The sequence below is a fragment of the Rhinopithecus roxellana genome, chromosome 13 (genome assembly GCF_007565055.1).
Source record: "Rhinopithecus roxellana isolate Shanxi Qingling chromosome 13, ASM756505v1, whole genome shotgun sequence".
Classification (NCBI taxonomy): domain Eukaryota; kingdom Metazoa; phylum Chordata; class Mammalia; order Primates; family Cercopithecidae; genus Rhinopithecus; species Rhinopithecus roxellana.
Genome location: NC_044561.1, coordinates 52,825,086 through 52,845,073, shown reverse-complemented (window position 1 = coordinate 52,845,073; position 19,988 = coordinate 52,825,086). Strand labels below are relative to the sequence as shown.

The 19,988-nt window shown below is 44.9% G+C and overlaps 1 long non-coding RNA gene across 1 annotated transcript; it reads right to left on the bottom strand.

Annotated features, from left to right (window-relative positions):
* Nucleotides 1-1,081: 1,081 nt before the first annotated feature.
* Nucleotides 1,082-18,892, bottom strand: LOC115892645. Its single transcript, XR_004052505.1, has 4 exons — nt 18,075-18,892; nt 13,798-14,012; nt 12,764-12,846; nt 1,082-2,107 (listed from the first exon to the last, which is right to left on the bottom strand). It is a non-coding gene; the product is annotated as an uncharacterized LOC115892645 (long non-coding RNA).
* Nucleotides 18,893-19,988: the final 1,096 nt, after the last annotated feature.

Below are 19,988 nucleotides of genomic sequence, written 5' to 3'. Positions count from 1 at the left end.
GCATGTGCCACCACGCCCAGCTAATTTTTGTATTTTTAGTAGAGATGGGCTTTCACCATATTGGCCAGGCTGGTCTCGAACATCTGACCTCAAGTGATCTGCCTGCCTTTGTCTCCCAAAGTGCTGGGATTACAGGCATAAGCCACCGAGTCCATCCTACCCAAACATTTTTAACAATCAAATGGATTCATATGAAAGTAGTAGATGCATACATTGAAATACTAAATAGAAATGGGAAATAACAATGACTGCTGCATGCAATGTTATAAATGAATCTTGCAACTTTACAATCAAGTGAACAAAAACAGAAACCAAAGAGTACATGGTGTGCAACTTCATCGTATAAAGTTCAGAACAACACAAAGTTACTCAGAAATCTGCACGGTGTTTATCTTGGGAGTGTGGCAGATGCTAGAATGGTCAGGAAGCAGGGCAAGTTGTATTCCAATTCTTGATCTGGGTGGTTACACGGGTGTAACAATTCATGGAGCTCTATATTTATGATTTGTGCATTTTTATGAATGTATATAACTCCACTTTAAACTTTTTACTTTAAAAAAAAAAAAGGTAAGGTACAGATGGGAAAAGATATTTGCAAAGCATATAACCGAAAATGGGGATTCCTATCAGAAATACATACGGAAACCCCGAGAATCAACAAGGAAAAAAAAAAATCCAACTAAAACGTAAAAGGGGCCAGGTGTGGTGGCTCATGCCTGTAATCCCAGCACTTTGGGAGGTCCACAGTGGAAGGATCGCTTGAGCTCAGGAGTTCAGGACCAGCCTGGGCAAAATCCTGTCTCTACAAAAAAAAAAAAAATTAGCCAGCCATGGTGGCATGCACCTGTAGTCCCAGCTGCTCGGGAGGCTGAGGAGGCAGGATTGCTTGAACCCGGGAGGCGGAGGTTACAGTGAGCTGTGATCCCACCATTGCACTCCAGCCTGAACGACAGAGCAAGACCCTGTCTCAAAAATAAAAATAAAAAGCAAAAGATATCAACAGACCATTCACAAGAGAAAAAAATACAAAGCCAAGAAACATAAAAAGATGTTCAATATAGCTACTAAATAAGAAACTACAAATCAAAGCAGTATGAAATGTCATTACATAACCATCAAATGGAAAATATTTAGAAGACTAACAATCTCAATATAAGTGCAGATAGAGAGCACGAGGACTTCTTATCCCTGGAGATTTGAAGGGTAATTTGGTACAACACCTCTGGAAAGAAAACATTTGCTCTTTGATCCAGCAGTTCCACATGTAACAAAGTAATAGAGAAACTTTTGCAGAAGTTCCATAGGGAAAATGGCACAAGAAAGTTCATTGCATTATTCGTAATAGAAAAAATACATAGAGCATGTCATCAATAAAATAAATTTTGAAAACATGCAAAAAGATGGATTCACACGTGGGATGTTAGTGTAATTTTTGAATGCCACAAAATTGAATTTTGTAATTTTAAGGTAGACACAAAATTGGAGCTGATGGTTACCTCTGGGTGAAAGACAGGGAAGAGAAAGGGTCGTGGAAGGGTGTTCCAGGAGCTTTGATGGGACGTGTGTTGTTTTGTTTCTTAACAAAATAGAAAGCAAGTGTGACAAAATGTTAGCACTCAAGGGAGTTGGGTGGGGAATGTGTTGTGTGTTATAAACTTTTCTGTGTATTTGAAATATTTTATATTTTAGGGAAACCATTCAAAGGTATGCCTCTTAATCTCATGACTTTCTTTCTCTCTCCAGGAGAGTGATGCTCACCAGTCCCACCCTCATTGCCAGGGGACATTGCATGCTGCGGCTGTCATGCCTCACGCTTGTGCTGTACGTGCCCAGGCCTCTGTAAATGGAGAGAATGGGGTGAGCTGACAGTTCTTCAGGCTCTGCCCAGCAGAAGATATTACGCAGTCTTCTTATCTCTTCTTGAAATGGGCTACCTCCCACTGACCACTAGGTGGGACATCAGCTTGCCAGTTGCCCAATAAATGCAGTGTCTATAGAATTCTTGAAACAGCCTCTATTTCTGAGAGGGCCCCATGCTCAGAAGACTGTCCATGGACCGGCCTAGTGGTGCACTTCCTGAGTCTGGGAGCAGCATCTCTTTGAACTCCTGCTGAGGACACCAATTTGGGAGTGCAGTGAGTAGCGTGCTTCTAATTTACATAAATGTAAACAGGGATTCAATGAACTGGACTTTTCTTTGTTCATAATTGGTTTTTTTCTGGCTAACTATGGGTTGGGAGAAGGAAGAGAAGAAATGGAAAATAGCATTTATTTGGGGTCTGTTATGGGCCAGGAAGCAAATTACAGCTTTATCTCATGTAACGCTTATGTCTATCCTTTGGGAGTGGCATCATTTCCCAGTTACAAATGAGGAAGCAGTGGCTCAAACATGTCAGATGCCTCGCCCAACGTCCAGTGAGCAAGCAGCAGACAAAAGGTTTGAACCATCTCTTTCTGCCAACAAAGTCTGGTTTCCACCACACTCCCTCTCCAGAAAACTTTTGGAGTAAAACTCTGAGAGAGGGGCAGAGAGAGAGCGAGAAAATATTTTGTATAATTTAAACACTTTCAGGTACAGCCATAATAGAAACAGATAAGAAAACAGATAAAAGACCAATCATTTCCTGGTCTTGGTCGTGCCTGTGCCAAAATAACAGAAAAAAAATAAAATAAAAATCACTCTACCTTATTCTTTCTTATTCTTTCCACAAAACGTGTTTAGTTTTTTTTGTTTTTGTTTTTGTTTTTGAGACGGAATCTCGCTCTGTCACCCAGGCTGGAGTACAGTGGCGCGATCTCAGTTCACTGCAAGCCCCACATCCCGGGTTCAAGCAACTCCCCTGCCTCAGCCTCCCTAGTAGCTGGGACTACAAGCGTGCGCCACTGCACCTAGCTAATTTTTATATTTTTAGTAGAAACGGGTTTTCACCATGTTAGCCAGGATGGTCTTGATCTCTTGACCTCGTGATCTGCCTGCCTCGGCCTCCCAGAGTGCTGGGATTACAGGCATGAGCCACTGCACCCAGCCCAGACATTTACTTTCTCACAGTTCTGGAGGCTGGAAGTCCGAGATCAAGGTGCCTGTAGTGGGGGTTTCATTCTGAAGCCCCTCTCCTTGGCTTGTAGATGGCGTCTTCTCCTGCGTCTACACAGGGCCTTCCTTTTGTGCCTGTCTGTGTCCTAATCTCCTCTCTTTACAAAGATGCCAGTCAGTTTAAATTAGAACCCATCCCTGTGACTTCATTTAACCTCAGTCACCTCCTTAAAAGCCCTATCTCCCAATCCAGTCACATTCTGAGGTACTGGGGGTTAGAACTTCAACAGATGACTTTTGGGGGACACAATTCAGCCCCCGACAGAGAAAATTCAAGGTGTCAAGGAACCAAATCAGGGTTTTGGGGGTCTTTGCAAACAGCCATAGATGGTGTGTATGACCTTGTCTAGCCACCAAACTGGGAGAGAACCATCCTTTCCAGAAATATCTCAGTTGACTGGCACCAGAGGTGGATAATTAGTCAACTCTTTTTTTCTTTTATAGTCTTTTGAACATAATTATCACAAGGATTCTGGGGAGATTATAGGGTATAATAGTTTAATCTCCTCAAATTTCCCTATAAAAACAGACTGAATAACTAGCATATCAAAATCAAAGACTTTGTACTTCTACAACAAAATCAATGACCAGGGATCCCAAAGAATCTCACAGTAAGAGTGTGTGGCACAAACCACCAACAGCTGCAGGACCCACGTGGTATGAGGATCTGGGTAAGGGGAAACAACTGGCAAGTCGGGGAAGTCAACTGGGATTCCAACAGTCCAGAGGACAGGAAAACACAACACTGCTGACCTGTGTTCACTGAAAGCATAGAGCTCCAATCCAAGAGTGGCAGGCTGAGAGATGGCTCTACCAGGTTCAGTTCCTGGGTGGGTAAAGGAGACCACAATACTATTCTGACCACAGTGAAGCAGCCTGTAAGTCTTCAAAGCTAGCAAACAAAATGTTCAGATAAGAGAAATGACTCAGAAGAAAATGAGGAATGGGAGCAGAATGTCAGATCTCAGAAAACGCAAGGCAGTATTTTTGAAATCATTTTACAAAAACAACAGAAAAGGGAATGTAGACCCATGAAGTTTGAAAACTTATCTTGACCTATACCTCATCCTATGAACAAAGAAAAACTTGTTTCACTTTATAAAAGCAATAACATGGATGATAGCCAAGTCTAATATAGTAGTTATAAGAGAAAGCAGAATAATAACATATTAATAACAACAATAATATTGGCCCTACAATGAAAATACAACAGACAGGTATGCATACAATGAAGATGCCAATGTAACCTAATATTTGAAATGAGGTAAAAAGAATTAGGAAAATGATAGAAGTCATTAAAGTATCATTTAAATCATAACCAGAAACATTTAGAAATTTAAGATTTGAAAGACAGATGAAGATGATAGAACACGAAACAGAATTAGAAATACAAAGGAAATTTTTCAGAAATAAAAACTAAATTAGAAGGGACATCAGAGCCAATAAACAAAACAAATAATGCCTTAAAAGAATGGAAAATGGAAAAACGAAAAAAAAAAAGGAGATTTTACAAAATTAAAAAGATGTTAAGAGTTTCAACCTCTGGTTAGGATGTAAAAGATCACAAAAGACGACCACTCCAGCAGAGCAAGGATAAAGCACTGGTAAGCTATTAAATTGTCTTTTTCTTTAAAACCATTTAAAACCTATAGATTAGAAAGCCAAATAAACTGAATTCCAGAGAAGGATGAGCCCATGTCAGTTAAGCAAACCTGGTCCCTTCGAGTCATGTGGTAAGTTGTCAAGCATGGGGTCATAAATGGACAGAAAATCAAGTTTGCTACAGGCAAATAAAATTTGGGGGAATAAGGAGAAACTAACTGGAAATTTCACAGCTGGTGTTAGACTTGAACCTGGAGGAATCCCAAATATAGCACTGGACATCTCTGTCTGTCTTCCAACTCTCTCCCATAGAAATTTATTGAATAAATGGTGTCCAAGAAGTCAGGAGATGACACAGAAAAGCAGAGAGAAATGTTGTGGTGTCATGGTGCTTAGATTTCATAGCCTTGCTGGAGAGAGGGTGATCTCACACTCAAGCTATTTGAAACCAGAGGTGAACTAAATCAACTAGAGTGGCAACCTCAACTCTAATTCAGCTCAACTAATTATTAGATTAAAGAGCTCAGATCCTAATCCAAGATACCTGACACACAAAAGGGCAAGCACTTCCTAGAAAAAATAAGTACTTCTTTCAGTCTCCACTGCTATGCTATAAACTGCAGCATTCAATAAAAAAATGGTGGTGCACACACGCCTGTAATCCTAGCACTTTGGGAGGACAAGGGAGGCGGATTACAAGGTCAAGAGATCAAGACCATCCTGGCCAGTATGGTGAAACCTTATCTCTACTAAAAATACAAAAATTAACTGGGCATTGTGGACCGCACCTGTAGTCCCAACTACTCGGGAGGCTGAGGCAGGAGACTCATTTGAACCTGGCAGGCAGAGGTTGCAGTGAGCCAAGACTGTGCCACTGCACTCCAGCCTGGTGACAGCAAGAGTCCATAAAAAAAAAAAAAAAAAAAAAACTACAAGCCATGCATATAAACTGGGAAGTATGACCCATAATCAAAAGAAAAAGCAGTCAGTAGAAATAGGCCCACAGATAACCCACAGTTGGCATTAGCAAATAAAGATTTTAAACTAATTAATATATATGCTGACATTTTTAGAGGGAAATATGGGCAAAATGGGTGAAAATATAAAGAACTTTAGCAAAGAAATGAAAACCCCAAAAAAGAACCAAATGGAAATTGTAGAACTAAAAAATACAATACCAAGGTAGAGAATTCAGTGGGTGGGCTTAATAGCAGAATGAACAAAATAAAGCTTTGGTAAACTTGAAATTCTCAGTAGAAATTCTCTAAATTGAAGCATAGAAAAAAAAAGTATTTTTTAAAAAGCAGAGGGTGAGAGAAATGTAAGGTAATACCAAATGGTCTAATACACATGTAATTGAAGTTCCAGAGAAGAAGAGAGACAAAATAGGTCAGAATAAACATTTGCAGTGATGCTAGCTGAAATTTTTTTTCCAAAACTGATGAATGACATCAATACACAGAATCCAGAATTAGACCACTGTCTCCATCCACTTCAATTTCCCTCTATCACACTTCCCCTCATGACTGGTGGGACTGGAGTGGCTGCAGTGATTTTTATGATCGGGCTCAGGGATGGGGTTTAGTTTGGGTTTAACAGGATAAATGTATGTGCTTCAAAATTACTTCCACATAAACTTATCACTAGCTAGTCTAGTGTAGAAATGACCTCTAGGAATACTCTTCCTACACACTCTTCCAATTCACCCAGCTTGGCGACACAAATATCACAATATATGGGCATTGAGCATCTCATTTCTTTAACTCATGGGAAAAAAATCTGCCTACACAAGACCAAAAGTTTTAACTACCCTGATATTCTGCAATAGTTATATGTGGGGAGGTGAACGGGGGGCAGTTCAGGTTAATTGATGGAGTATTTTAAGCACACATATCAACTGGATTTTTCTTTGATGGGTCTAATTATAGAGATGTCCTTATAAACCTCTCCAACCTTTGAAACATGGTTATAATAGTATTATGAGGATTCTAGTACATGTTTTTACAGATTCAAGAGAGGGCCAGGTGTGATGATGCATGTCTGTACTCTCAACATTTTGGGGGGCCAAGGTAGGAAGACCACTTGAAGCCAAGCGTTCAAGACCAGCCTGGGCAACATAGCAAGAGCCTCTCTCTACAAAATAAATAAATAAATAAATAAATAAATAAATAAATAGCCAGGTAGAGTGGCACATGCCTGTGGTCTCACCTACTCAGGAGGCTGAGGAAAGGCAATCACTTGAGCCCAGGAGTTCAAAGCTACAGTAAATTATGATTGCACCACTGCACTCCAGCCTGCATGACAGAGTGAGAGAGAAACCCAAACACAACAGGAATGTCAAAAAAAGTACTAGAAATGTTGATGAAGCTTGAATATGTTAATTTAACTGTGATTTGAAAAGATGTTTTGGAATGTTTCAATAAAACAAGGGAGAAATTACAGACTCTTTATGTAGACATGCATAAAAAGTACCTTTTTTGAAAGTTTAAAATTTGTCAAAAAGGCTAAAAGAAAATAATAGAGTATTTTAAAAGCTATAATGATGAATAATTAAACAACAGAAATTATTTCTATGTTGAAAAAGGAACTTTAATAACAAAAAAGTTTACATCAAAATCAGTAAATCATTAACGGGAAGATAAATTTCTTTTTTTTTTTTTTTTTTTTTTTTTTTTTGCTCTGTCGCCCAGGCTGGAGTGCAGTGGCCGGATCTCAGCTCACTGCAAGCTCCGCCTCCCGGGTTTACGCCATTCTCCTGCCTCAGCCTCCCGAGTAGCTGGGACTACAGGTGCCAGCCACCTCGCCCGGCTAGCTTTTTGTAATTTTTAGTAGAGACGGGGTTTCACCATGTTAGCCAGGATGGTCTGGAACTCCTGACCTCATGATCCGCCTGTCTCGGCCTCCCAAAGTGCTGGGATTACAGGCTTGAGCCACCGCGCCCGGCCGGAAGATAAATTTCTAATAGAAATAATAAATAGCTTCTTGAATGATTTGATATCCAATTAATAATAAGAAGTGGGCTAGGCACAGTGGCTCACTCCTGTAATCCCAGCACTTTAGGAGGCTAAGGCAAGAGGATTGCTGAGCCCAGGAGTTTGAGACCAGCCTGGCCAACATAGTGAGACCCCTGTCTCTACAAAAAATCAAAAAAGCAGCTGGGTATGGTGGTACTCACCTGTAGTCCCAGCTACATGGGAGGCTGAGGTGGAAGGATTGTTTGACCCTGGCTAGTTGAAGCCACAGTGAGCCATGTTCACACCACTGTACTCCAGCCTGGGCAACAGCACAAGACCCTGTCTGAAAAAAAAAAAAAGTGAATCATAGGAACACATTGAAATAAGATTCCAATTTCTTGCTTTTGTGGCACTGAATACTGACACTGATTATGGAAAACTCATAATATGGGCATTCATGACCATCTGGATAATGAGGAAATGTCGGTTCAAAGACTACTTAAGCACAGTCAAGACAACCTGAAATGCCTTGAACTCTTAAAGCCCATGTGTGAAAGAAACTTGACAGAGGTCTTCCCAATTTTAACAACAATTCTAAAACTTTGCATGACATCATTACTAATAATGAGCTATGAGGCTAAAATAAATGAATAAATAATGTCTCACCTGTCAATAATAAATAAATGTTGATCCCAGATGCCAGAGGAAAGACCAGATTACCAATCCATTCTTTTTTTTAGAAAATTTTAAAAATTTTGTCAAATGAAGAGGAGAGCAAAGAATAGGTGCCCCCCACCCAAAAAATACATAGTTAGTTAATATGAATAAAATACTAGGTTACTTTTCTGGATTCATTTACGTGTGTGTTATTAAATTTATAATTGATGGTGATTGGTTTCTCTTCTAAATAAATAATCACTTTTATAACTAACTCCATATTCATAATTTCATATTATTAAATTAAAGTGGACCCCCAGAGGAGTCATACGTTTTGGACCTCATGAACCTAAATACACCTGCATGCAAAGTCCTGGACCTGTTTCAATGGCATCAGTCACAGTTCCTGGTGACAGTCAGGTGGAGGTGGTGTGTAGACAGGCCCTCAAAGGTCTTCAAATAAACTAACAATGTCTCTTAATTTTTATTAGCTTTTTTTGTTTGTATGCTTTGTCTTTTTTCCCTAAGTGTGGTTTGAAGGGAAGAATTTTTTCAATTTTCTCAAGTTTTTCTCTCTGGTTTCACTGTTACTCATGAAAGCCAGAGGGCAGGGCTTTGGGCAATATGGTGTCCAATAATCTGAAAAAGATTTAAATGTAGGACCACAGGATTAAAACTAACAGGAATGGTGTAAAATAATAGAGAAAATGTGAGTTGTGCTATGGTAAATGTGAGAAAATGTGACGGGTATCAAAGGGTAATGGTGGGGGGGCGGAGGGGAGGAGATGTCATGAGGCAGGGACAGCTGGGGACACCCAGACCCTGGCAGAACGGTAGAGCTGCCACACTGCCATGTGGTCCCTCCTGGAATCATTTATTTTTAATAATTTGCATGAATAAAGAAAACAGCAAAACCATCTGTTTTGACAGCTAGGCCCATGCACCAGAAGACTTCTTGCAGAGATAAGGAAACCTGGCCTAATCCTAGGAGACCAGAGGATGCTGTATCAGCCATGGTGACAATGAGGCTCTACAAATGGCGGACTCTGTGCCTTAGGCTTTGCTAGGGACTTGATCATATTTCGTCAAATGTAACCCTTCCACAGACCTCAGAGATAGGCATTACTGTTAGCCCCACACAAGGAAACAAAGGCCCTGAGAAATGCAGGCAATGCAAGAGCTGGTGGCGAACTCCCACCCTATGTTCTTTCTTCCCGGTGAATGCGCTGGGTGAAGCCTGGCGTCTGCAGACATCTGTGTTCTTCCGGATGGATCCTACATTTCCTCAGGGGCTGATGAAAGCAGCTACGTGACCAAAAGACTAAAAGGAAGTGCCTGGAGAGTGGAAAGGTAACGCCACCAGAGTGAGAACACAAGGATTCGAGGCTCCGATGGGCTTCTGGCCAGCTTGGGCCTAATTTTCACCCCCTAAATTTCTCTTTCCCTGTAAGCAAAACAAGAACGACAACAGGCCGCACTGATGCAGCCTAATGAGCAAGAACGACAACAGGCCGCACCGATGCGGCCCAAACAATGAACAAGAATGACAACAGGCCGCATCGATGCAGCCTAATGAGCAAGAACGACAACAGGCCGCACCGATGCGGCCCAAACAATGAACAAGAACGACAACAGGCCGCATCGATGCAGCCTAATGAGCAAGAACGACAACAGGCCGCACTGATGCGGCCCAAACAATGAGCAAGAACGACAGCAGGCCGCATCGATGCGATGCGGCCCAAATAATGAGCCTGCTCTCAGTGCTTTCCAGACACTCTCTTACTCTTCACCCCCAGAACCTCGTCACTATCCCTACTGCAGATGGGGACACTGAGTGGAGAGTTTCAGTCACTAGCCCCAGGTCAGAATTTGAGCCCAGGCAGGCCAGCTCCAGTCTGCACCCCTAGCCACTAGCCACTGAGCACTGATCTGCCTTAGGCATCTACAGGGTTCCTGCTGGGCCACCGAGGACCCTTAGTGCTCTGGTTTTCCAACAGGGGTCCTTGAGCCAGCAGCATCCGGGAACTTGTTAGAAATGCAGATTCCCAGGCCTCATCACAGGCAGCTAAATCAGGCACTTCGAGTGCCTGGGGATGGGACCCAGCCATCTGTGTAACACGTCCTCCAGAGAAATCTGAAGCTTGCTCAAGTTTGAGCACCACTGTTTCAAATGTTCTCTAAGGTTCTTTGCAGGGCTGAGCTAAAAAGGAAGCAGGGCCAGAAATGCACGATATGACAAAGGTGAAGCAAGGGGGACTCAGGGCCATGGGGACCTCTTTCTTAGTAGAATGCCTGGATGTGAAGAAGGGCTTGGGAATTAAGTCCAGCGTTCTAGAAATGCAATAGTTACCACAGAAGGGCAAAGACCAAGAGGGGTCTGAAAGTGTGCAGGTGAGGTGAAGTAAGATGGGATCTAGTGAACAGTGAGCAAGGAGTTTTGCAAATCTGGATGGAAGCAAAATAAATGCAAGTTTCAAGTGAATGGTGAAATTGGTTCTGGCTGAAAATGATGGAAAATTGTCGAAATAAACTTTTCAGAACTCTGGAAATTAACTACAGGCTTGCAACAATTCCTGGAGATTTATTCAAGAAAAATGACTGAATCTCAGAGAGAACTGTGAGCTGCGCAGCATTTTACCTTGCCCTGTTGCCATCTCCTTCTTCCCAGCTCCACAGTAGCTGTAAATGCAGAAAGCTGGCAGCCGCTGGCTGGACAGGGAAGCCAGGGAGTGAAACTCCCTGAAAGTCCTACTCTTAGAGATCATCATTGTCTAACCTGTCTGGAAGTTCCCAGAAACTCCCGGTAGTCATCTGTGACAAAGAACATAGACTTTACACCCTTTATCCAGGGAAGTTATTTAATAAACAGCAGAAACAACAAAGCCTGGGGAGATGTGATTTCCAGAGTAACCACATTATGTTATTTCATATGTCCAGTCTTCAACCGCAAAAACAAGGAGACATAAAAAGATTCATGAAATACGGCCCATACATGGGGGGAAAAAGACAGATAGAAACTGTCCCTGAGGAGGCCCACATGTTGAACTGACTATATAAAGACGTCAAGTCAGTGATTACAAATACTGTATGGTCAGCCCTCCTATCCACATGCCCGCATTGCAATTTTCAATCCAGGATCGGTTGAATCCACAGATACAGAGGGTCAATTATCGGACTTAGAGCATCTACAGATTTTGGTATCCCCAGGGGTCCTGGAACCAATCCCCCACAGACACCAAAGGACAACTGTACGTTCAAAGAATTAAAGAAAGCCCGATCTAAAGAAATAAAGTACGAGACCCATGTCTCACCAAATACAGAACATGAATAAAGAGACAGAAATTAAGAAATTATCAAAATATATATCTATAAATTCTGGAGCTGAAAAGTACAGTAACCATAATGAAAAAATCACCAGTGGCTCAACAGCAGATTTGAAGGTAGATCCACCGAGATTATCCAGGTTGAAGAAGGGAAGCTGCCTTAGTCAGTTCCAGCTGCTATAACAGAATGCCACAGACAGGGTGGCTTCAACAATAACTCTGTATTTCTCACTGTTCTGGAGGCTCAAAGTCTGAGGTCAGGGTGGCAGCATGGTCCTTTCTTAGCTTCGGTCCCAAGTTTGCGGATAGCTGCTTCCTTGCCATATCCTCACACGGCAGACAGCGCTCTGGTCCCTTCATCTCCTTATAAGAGCACCAGTCCCTTCATGGGCTCCACCTTGAGACTTCATTCAAACCCAATTACCTCCCAAAGACCCCGCCTCCAAATGCCACCACATTAGGGATTGGGGTTTCAACCCATGAATTTGGGGGTTGGGTCACAAACATTCAGTCCATAACAGAATGGGGAAAAAAAGGATTTTTTAAAATGATTTATTGGCCAGTGGCTCATTCCTTTAATCCCAGCACTTTAGAAGACCGAGGAGGGAGGATTGCTGGACCCCAAGAGTTTGAGACTAGCCTAGACAACAAAGCAAGACCTCATCTCTACAAAAAATAAGAAATTAGCTGAGCATGGTGGTGTGCAACTGTGGTCCCAGTTACTCAGGAGGCTGAGGTTGGAGGATCACTTGATCCCAAGAGTTTGAGGCTGCAGTGAACCATGATTGCACCACTGCACTCCAGCCTGGGCAACAGAGCAAGACCTTGTCTCTAAATAAATAAATAAGCAAACAAAGTTTCAGAGATCTGTGGGACACCATTGAGTGTCCCAAGATATTCACAATGGAAGTCCAAAAAGGTGTTTTCTGCCACAAGACCTTTGCACCAACCATCTGCCAGAGTCATTCTACCCTTATATATCAACAGGGCTCACTCTGTTTCCTCTCCCAGGTCTCTCTCTCTTCAAATATCACCTACCCACTGGGGCCTTCCCTGATCTCCCCATGTAAAAAGCAACTCCCTGCCTCCTCTCACCACAAGCACCTCCAATCCTGCTGCACTGCTTTGTTTACCTGTGTAGCTGCTGTTCATCTGATATTCTGTGTCTCCATTTGATTCTTTGGTTGTGGTCTCCTCCCACTCCTAGGGGTAGGTTCTAGGAAGGATAAGAGGTCACTGTGAGTCACTGTCACACCCTAGCTACCAGCAAAGTCTTGGCATCCTATAGATGCTCAACAAATACTTTTTGAATGAATGAATTCAATCAGCCATAAAAATGTCTAAATGCAACCAGGCAGAGTGGCTCATGCCTGTAATCCCAGCACTTTGGGAGGCTGCATCAGGCAGATCACTTGAGCCCAGAAGTTCAAGACCAGCCTGGGCAATATGGGGAAACCCTGTCTCTACAAAAAATACAATAATAAGCTGGGTGTGGTGGTGTGTGCCTGTAGTCCCAGCTACTTGGGAGGCTGAGGCAGGAGGACTGCTTGAGGCCGGAGGTCAAGGCTGTAGTGAGTTGTGATCGTGCCACTGCACTCCGGCCTGGGTGACAGAACAAGACCTTATCTCAAAAAGAAAAAAAAAAAAAAAAGTCTAAATGCTTTCATCCAGAAAATTCACTCCCGGGAGATTAAGCAAATAATTCAAGAGAAGAGAAAAGTTATATGAATGCAAATGTTCATTGTCATAGCGTTGTGTTTGTCAAACTTCATTTTACCAAGGGCATAGGGAAGGCTCATAAGGAAAAATCAGCATAGGGAGTCGGGTTTTCAGGAAACGTTCCTGAGAAGAGAGAGTTTTGAACAGAATCTTAGAGGAAATGGCAATTTTGTTTTGGCAGAAGAAAGACACAAGCCAAAGTCCCAGGAAGAAGAATGGGTCCTCATAAATGAAACCTGCAGGGTACCAGTGACCTGAATCCGTGGGACCTTCAGGGGGAGTACAGTTAGGGGCTCGGAGCAAAGCTGGTGATGAAGTGAGAGGCGCGGTCAAGAAATCCACCTGAAATTCAGTATAAACACAACTGAGCTCTTCTCAGTAAACATTGGAGAACTTCAAAATACTGGAAAAGTAATGTTGGCATCTTACAGAAACTGTTTTAAAATACCTGCAAATGTGCAAAATATCTGAGATTTGCTCTTCCAGATCAGGAAAGTCATTCTGCCACTCCTGGCAGATCCTGTCAAACGGACGCCCACGGAGTCTCTAACACAGAACCAGCTCAGATCGGCAAGGGCAGGACCTCTCTGTCTGGCGAACACTTCCACGCCTATTAAGGATCCTGTATCAGATCATTCGGGAGCTGTCAGTGTGTTTGCAACTCTGTCAGAAAAGATTTGAGAGTAACGTCAACAGGAAGAATGAGAAGCAATTCCTCTACGTGTGAAAAGTCCTCAGACAGGAAAACTCTTCAGGCAAAAATATTTGAGAACATGACAATAACGACAATGACAATGACAACAGTCTTGGGGCATAAATGGATCAAAGGACATTTATGGGGTTTCTCTCTTAGGCGATGGGCAAGTTATTTAGGCACAGGTAAGCTGAGTGACAGTCATGGGAAATTGTAAGCACTAACTTGCTTGTTCGGCAAACCTTTATGGAGACCTGTATCACATCAGGCACAGCTTTGATCCCAAGGCTGTGTGGTCCTGCTGTCTCACCACACCCTCAAGGCCCTGCTGGGAGGCAGGAGGTGTGAGAGTCGGTTCTCAAATATCTTCTTCTCCTTCCCAGGCCTCAAGAGCACTCCTTCTCCCCCTCCCCCATCACTAAACTTGTGGCAAAGTCTCTTCAACAAGTTTAGACTCACACAAGGCTGGAAGAAGGGTGGTCTTCAATCAGTTTCTTAAAGCAAGGACATGTGAAGAGTACAGCTATCTGCTCAGAATGGGCATGGGAAGGAGATAGAAAAAAGAGAACAAAACACAAATAAACTAGCCCATCTCATTACTATCACAGGAAACTACAAGCCATTAGCAGTGTCTGAACAGCAGAAAAGAAAATGATCGAAAATATGCTGTCATCGGTTGAGCACGGTGGCTCACACCTGTAATCCTAGCACTTTGGGAAGCCGAAGTGGGTGGACTGCTTGAGCTCAGGAGTTCAAGACCAGCCTGGGGAACATGGTGAAACTCCATCTCTACTAAAATACAAAAAATTAGCTGGGAGTGGCAGCGTGCACCTGTAATCCCAGCTACTCGAGAGGCTGAGGCAGGAGAATCACTTGAACCTGGGAGGTGGAGGTTGCCGTGAGCCGAGATCATGCCACTGCCCTCCAGCCTGGGTGATAGAGCAAGACTCTGTCTCAAAAAAAAAATGTTGTCATCAAATTATGCTTCTGGCCTTGATGGAGAACCAGAGGAGCCCTTCCACTGCAAAAATATAAAATTTTTAAAAATTACTGGACGAAATACATGAAAAGCCTGCTTTCATACAATTGGATGTGAACAGCAGCTTCAGAGTGTAAACTAAAAATAAAATCCTAAGTGCCCCCCACAAATTAAACGAGCCCTCTCTCAGCCAAAGAGACCCCTGAAAAACCTTAAAAATTGAGTTCCCAGCCATGACAAGATGGGCGGTCAGACATGCCTCGTTAACGCCTTCCATGTTGTGGTTTAGACACAGCTGATGAGCATTAATGCTAAAATAGAGGTCATAAAACTGACAACAGATTCTGTGACAATAAGATATCAAACTATAAATAAGACCTATGGCCACGCCAGGTGTCAGGTTCACGACTACGCCAAATGTCACTCTCGGGGTCAGGTTCCAGCCCATGCTGAGGTTCAAAGGGAGTGGGTAGATGAGCAGAAAGAACAGTCATGGGGCCGTAGGCAGGTGAATATGGTTTTATTCAGCAGCAGCTTTCATCAACAGCTTTCTCACACTGTCCGCCCTGTCTCGTCTGCTTAGTCTGGTGGCTCCCACACACACAGCTGCGCAGCCAGCTCTCCCTTGCCTTCAAGGTTGGCAGCTTAACTCTGTCTCTCTCTGGGCACCAGTGAGCCAAGCTGTGTCCTGGCTCCCCTCTGTCCATCTGCAAAGATGGACAGCTGTGACTTTCTCTGGGTGCCAGCACCTGTAGTGTCGGCAGGGCAATTATACCTTTCACAGACAATAGTGGCTTAATGCCAAGGGATGGCCTTCCCATGTTATGGCTCCATGGATGTGATAACAAGTGGAGTTATACGCCTGCGCTCTAAACTCGCTGAGTCACGCAGGATGTAAACATCCCACCTCAGCCTATCCTTGATCAAATCACAGCCATGTTTCTTACACCAAGCAAGGGTTGAGTCACTCACCCCTATGCTTAAAGAATAAATGCTGTTCTAGCAGCCACAGGGTTTTTATTTTTCTCTATCATCTAAATAAGCACTGGTCTCAGGATAAGCAACATTAAAACAATTTGCAGCTCATGCAGATAAGGCAGAGGGCCCAGCCATAACTACAGCTTTGATTGTACAAGATACTGATGTCAGTAACTTTCTCTAGATGAGACACCACCAATCCAATCATGAACTAGTCCTAGCCAGTTTACAGAGGCTGCACACTTGAGTGCTTTTGTGTCCTAAAAAGAACTTTTGACCTATAAGGTCTAATTGTAATACATTCAAATGTTATTTTCCACTCCAAGTGAACATGGGTTGTATGTTACATGCATGTTTGTTCAATATGCATGTCAGGACCCCCTTCATGAATACTCACATCTCCTCTGATAACCTGTTGAATATGTACATTTGGTCAACATGTTCAACTTAAATTCCTGACTTACCCCTTTTTCCCCCAGAGAGCCTGTCTCTGGTCTTTGATGGAGGCTCTTCCCAGCCTACAGGATGGCCACCCTGCAGGCCGTAACCCCTTATAAGAAATAAAGTCTCCTTGGCAGGCGTGGGGGCTCACGCCTATAATCCTAGCACTTTGGGAGGCCAAGACAGGAGGACTGCTTGAGGCCAAGAGTTCAAGACCAACCTAGCCAACATAGTAAGACCCTGTTGAGGCAGGAGAATGGGGTTGAGAAGCAGGAAACCTAAGGCCAATTCATGTTGACTTCCAGAACTAAATCAAAAGGAAAACCCCAACTTTTCACAGCTAAGTAACAAAAGGACCAGAGGCAAACCCTCCATGGCTTCCCATTTTCTACATCCAGTCAGACTGCAGGCTAAGTCTTTGTTTGCACAGAAGTGTAAGTTTGTAACTTCACTTTAGCCTCTGATTGGTTGCTTTCCACAACCAATCAGACATTTGCATAGGTTGTAACCTTTGCAACTTCACTTCACCCTCTGCAATCAGACAGATTGCAGGCCACTACTTCATCTGCATGCGGTGTAGAGCAAGTGGCCAATGGGAAACCTCTAGAGGGCATTTAAACTGCAGAAAATTCTGTAACCAGGCTCTTGAGTCCCTATGCTCAGGTCTGATCCCATCTTGTGGAGTGTACTTTCGTTTTCAATAAATCTCTGCTTTTGTTGCTTCGTTCTTTCCTCACTGTGTTTGTGGGTTTTGCCCAATTCTTTGTACAAGATGCCAAGAACCTGGACACCCTCCACCGGTAACACTGCCTCTATTTGGAAAAAAAAAAAAAAAAAAGTGAAACCCTGTCTCTACTAAAATACAAAAATTAGTCAGGCATGGTGGCAGGTGCCTGTAATCCTAGCTACTTGGGAGGCTGAGGCACGAGAATCGCTCAAACCCGGGAGGCAGAGGTTGCAGTGGGCCGAGATCGTGCCACTGCACTCCAGCCTGGTCGACAGAGCAAGACTTTGTCAAAAAGAAAAGAAGAAATGAAAAAAAGAAAAGGGAAGGAAGGAAGGAAGGTGTCCTTGTCCAAATTTATAGATTGTGTGATTTTTAAGTTAACAAGAGACAACCTGGTTTTCAAAGCCTGACTGCCTGCAAGAATATCAGGATGGGGGGAGGACGCTGCAGACACGCATGGTCACATGGCCGCTGACACTAACTCACTCAGGGCAGACAGATGTGGCAGAGAAAATCAAGTATTCAGCCTGGGAAATGCTGAGCTTCAAGTGAACAAGGGACAACCAGGTGATGCCAAGCAGTGACTGGGGATGTAAAAGTAAGGCGCAAGAAGGAAGAACAGCACGCCTGGGTTTGGAAGTGCACTGGAATAAGCCTGTTGTGTAGCGTCTTCGTGCATAAACACTTTCCATCTCCTCCACATTTATCTGGTCTCCTTTGCCTAAAAGACCATTTCAAACGGAGCTATTAGGAGCCAGCTCCTGGACTCCCACAAGCAAAGTAAATAGCTTTGGCACCCAGCATCTGACTGTGCTAATTGAGGTCGAGTGGAAAGGCTGGGCTGGGAAAAAGCCTGAACTCCTGGGTGAGAATGACGTGGATTCAAATTTCAACTCTGCCACCTACCAGCTGTGCTTCCCGGAGTCATCCACAACCTCCTGAGCTTCAGAATCCTCTTGAGTGAAACAGAGATAAAACTCATCTCATAGGGTAATGAATTTCACAAACCCGTACCCAACTGGAGGCACTCGGTGGTGACAGCTGCGGCGTTTGCGCTGTAATTGTTGCTGGGCTCCCTTTCTCTCTCCCCCTCCTAGACTCAGCCCCACTGAGCAGCCCCGGCTTCCACAGGCCCCCATGAGTCACACTGGTGCCTGGTGCTGCAGAGCTGGAGGGGGGCTGTGGGGAAGGAAGTTCAGCTGGCCACCCCAGCAGGGCTCATGGAAATCCTGAGCGTGACTCAGCTGTGACGATCTGAATTCACATTTGTGATTTGTCAGACACACAGGAACGGGGCCAGCATCAGCCTGCCGCCTTCTGCCAGGAAGAAGAATAACCAATGCTAGCAACTGTGAGTCACCACAGAGGCTTCGCTGCAGATTCACCTCGGGAATGCACGGGGCTGAGGGGCTGTCCTGAGGTCCAGCAGACGTTCCCCGGGGGGACAGGCGTGAAAAGCAAGTTGGGACTGGGCTTAGATGTCGTGGAGAGGGGACATGGCCTCTGCAAGGATCTTCCCAGAAGGGTGCCCTCAAGGCACCACGACGGCACGGGCAGTAAGGACGTGGACTCTCAGGGCAAGCCTGCTTTCCTCCGAGGCAACTCCGGAGTTTTAGGGCATTCGCTGGAGGGCCTCATGCGGGACGGCTGCACTGCAAGTTGCTGGAGACCAGAGGACGCAGGGCGCGAAGCTCAGCAAGCAAAGGTGACCACCCATCCCGAGAGATGGTAGCAAATACCGGAAAAGCCACCCTGGGCCCACGCCTGCGCGCTCGGAGGACGCCTTGGCGACCGCAGCAGCACCGCCCCCCCGCCCCGAGCCCGGGCCGGCGCCTAGGGCGTGGCCGGGGAGCTCCCAGTCAACCGACGCGGCGGACGCACGGTCACGTGGGCGCTGAGGACGCGGACGGTCACGTGGCTGTCGAGCCCGCCGGGCTCTCTAGCCTTGGGCCCTTCGGAAGCGTCTGCGGACCTCTGGAACCCTAGCGGCTGGGTCTTCTTGCGGGAGCCGCCTAAGCCGGCTGCTCGCGGCCGGCTCAGTCCCGCCGCGACCCCGAGAGGGGTCCGCGTTCAGAGGCGTGCGTGGGGGCTTCCGAGCCTGCGATTTCCCGGCTTTTAAGCATGTTTGTCTCCACTCTCCACGTAGTCCTCTCAGGAAAACTTGAGGCCCGAGAAAACGTTCCAGCAGGAAATCTGGGGAAATCGGATGGGAGCTGCGCATGCCAGGAACGCGCCAGCTGCTCCCAGATACATGTCTCCTTCCTGCAACTACTCTGCGGGGCGGGCTTCCTGGTCCCTGCCTTAGAGATGAGGAAACAGGCTCAGAAGGCGCTGAAAACCTTCCCCGAGGCTGCACAAAGCCAGGCTTTTCCCACCAGGACACCTCACTCGCTGCTTCTGAGTGACCAGCCTGGTGCCACGCTTGGGGTGTGAGGGGAAGGGCTCAGCTACGTTCAGTGCACTGGGCCCTGTCCCGGAGGAGCCAGCTGCCAAACCTAACCTCGTGTCTTCAGGACAAGACAGCCTGTCACCGGTGCCAGAGTCCCCGGCCTTGGCACTGCCCTGGGCTCAGAGGAAGGAGGCCTACGGGGGACTTCACCTGTAATGAGGCTACTCTGGCTACGAGGGGGCCGCTTAAGCACAGAGCTGGCCAGGCGTGAAAAACGGGCTCCCTCACATGCACTTAACTGAGCCAGCTAAGGAGATACCAAAATGGTCCCAACTCTTTTCATGTCAAATGAATGACGTTTGTCTCAGACCCAAGAGCAAAAAAGAAAGCTTAGTATAGGCAAACTAATGGCCACTAATGGCAAACCCAGC